The sequence below is a fragment of the Chrysochloris asiatica genome, unplaced genomic scaffold (genome assembly GCF_000296735.1).
Source record: "Chrysochloris asiatica unplaced genomic scaffold, ChrAsi1.0 scaffold00099, whole genome shotgun sequence".
Lineage (NCBI taxonomy): Eukaryota > Metazoa > Chordata > Mammalia > Afrosoricida > Chrysochloridae > Chrysochloris > Chrysochloris asiatica.
This window is the reverse complement of record NW_006408617.1, coordinates 12,001,095-12,005,079: the sequence shown is the minus strand read 5'-3', so window position 1 is coordinate 12,005,079 and position 3,985 is coordinate 12,001,095. Positions and strand designations below refer to the sequence as shown.

At 39.6% G+C, this 3,985-nt stretch overlaps 2 pseudogenes across 1 annotated transcript in view; both read left to right on the top strand.

Moving 5' to 3' along the window:
- Positions 1–439, top strand: LOC102811253 (annotated as a pseudogene).
- Positions 440–1,583: 1,144 nt separating this feature from the next.
- Positions 1,584–3,985, top strand: part of LOC102821957 — a 107,515-nt pseudogene continuing 105,113 nt past the window's right edge. The window contains exon 1 of the transcript XR_438740.1: positions 1,584–1,667. The product of XR_438740.1 is annotated as an actin-related protein 2/3 complex subunit 3-like (transcript). The remainder of the gene's footprint in view (positions 1,668–3,985) is intronic.

The following is a 3,985-nucleotide window of genomic DNA, read 5'->3' as shown; positions in this document are numbered from 1 at the left end:
ATGTCTCTAGTGATCCCCGAGAAGTTCGAGCACATTTTCCGAGTACTCAACACTAACATCGATGGGCGGTGGAAAATAGCCTTTGCCATCACTGCCGTCAAGGGTGTGGGGCGAAGATACCCTCATGTGGTGTTGAGGAAATCAGACATTGACCTCACCAGGAGAGCTCACTGAGGATGAGGTGGAGCGTGTAATCACCACTATGCAGAATCCACACCAATACAAGATTCCTGACTGGTTCCTGAACAGACAGAAAGACGTAAAGGATGGCAAATACAGCCAATGGTCTGGACAACAAGCCCGTGAAGACCTGGAGCAGCTTAAGAAGATTCGGGCCCACAGAGGGCTGTGTCACTTGTGGGGCCTTCGTGTTTGAGGCCAGCACACCAAGACCACAGGCCGGAGTGGCCGAACTGTGAGTGTGTCCAAGAAGAAATAAAACTCTAGGCCTTGTCTATGAATAAATCATTTATACACACACACACACAAAAGCTTAACTTACAAAAACACCAGGACTCCTTATGAAAGGAGACAATATAGGTGTGTGTGTGTGTGTGTGTGTGTGTGTAATATGGTCAATAAGGTTATCATAATCACAAATGTGATATTTTCATTGTAAAAACAAAGAATATGTTGGGTCACAAAGAAAAACCTCAACACATCCCAAGAAAATTAAGTTAGAAAAATCTTCCCCACCATACAACCGAACTAAATTTTAACAAAAAGAAATTAGCTACCTGAAAAGATCTCTCAGATCTTGATGCAAAGAAAAAAGATAACCAAATAACCAGGTTCATAGAAATTACAAGTATTAAAGATGCTACTTAGCAAAAAAACTTAGGAAGCTGGGTTCAAGGTAAAAACTTACAGAATTAACCATTTACCAAGGAAATAATGTTTTAATTAATTATTCTATTCAATAAGGTAGAGACGAAGCAACAAATTAGATGAAAGATAAAAATAAAAGCAGAAATTAATTAGCTAGAAAACAGATAAACGGTTGAATATTTGATTTAATGTGTAATCAAACTAAAGGTCTAGTTCTTTAGGGAATAAAGTACAAAAGCTTAATCAGGAAAAAATAAATAAAGTACAAGTAAATAAAAAAGTTAAACAATACATAAAAAATTTTAATGTGATGAATTTTCAAATTTCTAAATGGATAATCTAAATGTTTCCTTAGAAAAATATGTTGTTGTTGTTTTAAGTGCCATTGAGTCAATTCTGACTCATCACGACCCTGGACAAGGTTTCCAAGAAGCAGCTGGTGAGTTTGAACTGCCGATTTTTTTGGTTCACAGTTGAGCTCGTATCCTAAAGCACCACACCAGGCAAAAATTGGACCCAGAAGAAAGAGAGAACTAAAGTACACTCCTAACAATGGAAAATGTTTAGAATACTTAAAAAAATATATTAAAAGAGCTATCCCTCGAGAAACCACAAACTCAGTTGGTTTCCATAATAAATTCTTTCAGACCTTCAAGCATAGATCATTTAAACACCAAAAAGACACAGCCTAGCCAATGACAATAATGATACTTCTGCGGCAGGTTAGACCCTGGAGACTGAGGCAGGGTACAGCAATGTCTTCTGTCTTCAGCCCAGCTGGCTTCAAAGGCAGTAATCATAGTTGGGTAGGGCGGGCAGAGGCCATGAAGCCAGTGGAGGTGAGTCAACACCAGGACAAGGAGTGACTCATAGCATCTCAAGATGGGCTGCCTGGTCAAGGACATGAAGATCAAGTCCCTTGAGGAGATGAATCTCTTCTCCCTGCCCATTAAGATGTCTGAGATAATTAATTTTTCTCTGGGGCTACCCGTCAAGGATGGAGTTTTGAATTTAGCCTGCACAAATGCAGATGTGTTCTTCTAGCCGGCCAGCTTCAAGGCATTTGTGGCCAACAGGGACTACAACAGCTGCATGAGTCTGGCTATTAAGTGCTTCAAGGAAATGGCCTCCATCCTCCATGGGGACATTCTCTTGACCAAGCTCTCCCTGGTCCCCATGTAGTGAAGCTAATAAGCTCCACACCCTTCCTTTGAAAGCAACTGTTGCTACGCTTAATCCCTGTCTCAGAGGCATTGGCATCATCTTAGCTCTGTGGCCAAGAAACTGCTGCTACCTGTCATCTTGACAACTGCTAACTCACCCAGAGACACCTCTTAAATACAATACTTGGTGATGCATTTCTGAACACCCTTTAGAGCACAGTTCTACTCTTCCCACGTTGGGTTGCCAGGAGTCACAACAAGGCACTATCAACAAGAACACTTCAGCCAGGGCCTGCACTGCCACCAGCTTCACCAAGGCCACCTTCTAGGCCATCTCCAAGACCTACAACTTTCTCACCCCAAAACTCTGGAGAGAGACCGTGTTCATCAAGTTTCCCTACCAGGATACACTGACCATCAGGTGAAGACCCACACCAGAACTTCTGAGCAGAGGATCCAGGCTCCAACTGTGGCCACCATTGTGATTTTAGAAAAGTAAAGTGATCTGGTTAAGTCACCAGAGGGAGGGAGAAGAGATCATTTCAGTAGAGGAGGCTTCAAAAATTTCATTATTGTCTAGTTCCATTTTTCCATGATTTTTTTAAAGCCCCATTGTCCTATTTAGAGTCTCAGTATGACGCTGTAGAAAGCACAGGACTGCTAACCACAATGTCAACAGTTCAAACCCACCAGGCACTCCTTGGAATCCCTGTACAGGATGGCTCTGAGTCAGAACCAACTCGACGGCACTTAACAACAACAACTTGTACTATTTGCATTTTCCCAGAACATGGAGAAAAAAGAAAAACTTCAACTCACTTATATAATAAAATAGCAAAATACTTTTACCCAAACCTGATAAAAAAAACAGCACACACAAAAAACAAAACCACAATCAATTGCTACCTATGCAGAATTTCTAATTTTAAAAATCAGCTAAGAGAATTTAGCAAAGAGAATTCAGCATTAGCCTTGACATCCTGGCTTCTAAGGAGCATTCTAGTTAGACTTCTTTTAACCTAGATTTGGTTGGTATTCAATATATTGGCATGATTTGGTTGGTACTTTCAATATATTGGCATGATTCTTCCTATTAATATATCAAAGTACAAAACCATATGAATAAACCCAAAATTAATTTAGTCAATCTCAGTATTTTAGTAGATGCTTAGAAAAATTGAAATAGGTCAATCGCTTTATAGCATTAAGTTACATAAAATATATATATTTCAAGTTCAAAGTCGCCATTTTACTTAATGGTGACTTACTATGTTATTTGGCATTGCTGTAAGAGTGCTGCTGTTCATTGCTGTCAAGTGGATTCTGACTCATAGTAAACCTGTATGGGGTTTCTGAAGTTGTAAACTTTGTAGAAGCAGAAAGCCTCATCTTTCTTCCATGCAGAGAGGTTGATGGGCTCAAATTGCCTACTTTGTGGTTAGCAGTTTGGTGCTTATCCTACAGAACCACTGTACTCCGCTTAGGCATGCTAGCCAATGCAATTAGACAAAAGAAAGACTAGGAATAAACACTGTTGTAAAGTGGCATCAAATCAGTTCTGACTCATAATGACCCTGTATAGAGTTTATGAGGAGCAGCTGGTGGGGTTCAACTGCCTACCTGGCTCACAGTCCAGTGCTGATCCTACAGTGCCACACACTGAAGAGATGGCAAAATGAAAAATTGAAAGTGTAGATGGAATTATTAAGTTCTAAAAATCCAAATTTATCAACTAAAAATATTTTTATTAAGTTAAGTAATTGAGGTGGCAGGATACAAAATTCATATACAGAAATAAAAAGGTTTTCTACTTATAAATCTTCACAAGACCTCTTTAAAGTGTTCAAGATTAAAGATGTCAGTTTGAGGACTGAGATGTGCCTGACTCAAGCCATCGTATTTTCAATAGCCTCCTATACATGGAAAGCTTCACAATGAATAAGAAAGACTGTAGATGCATTTGAGCTATGGTGTCGGAGAAGAATATTTAAAAG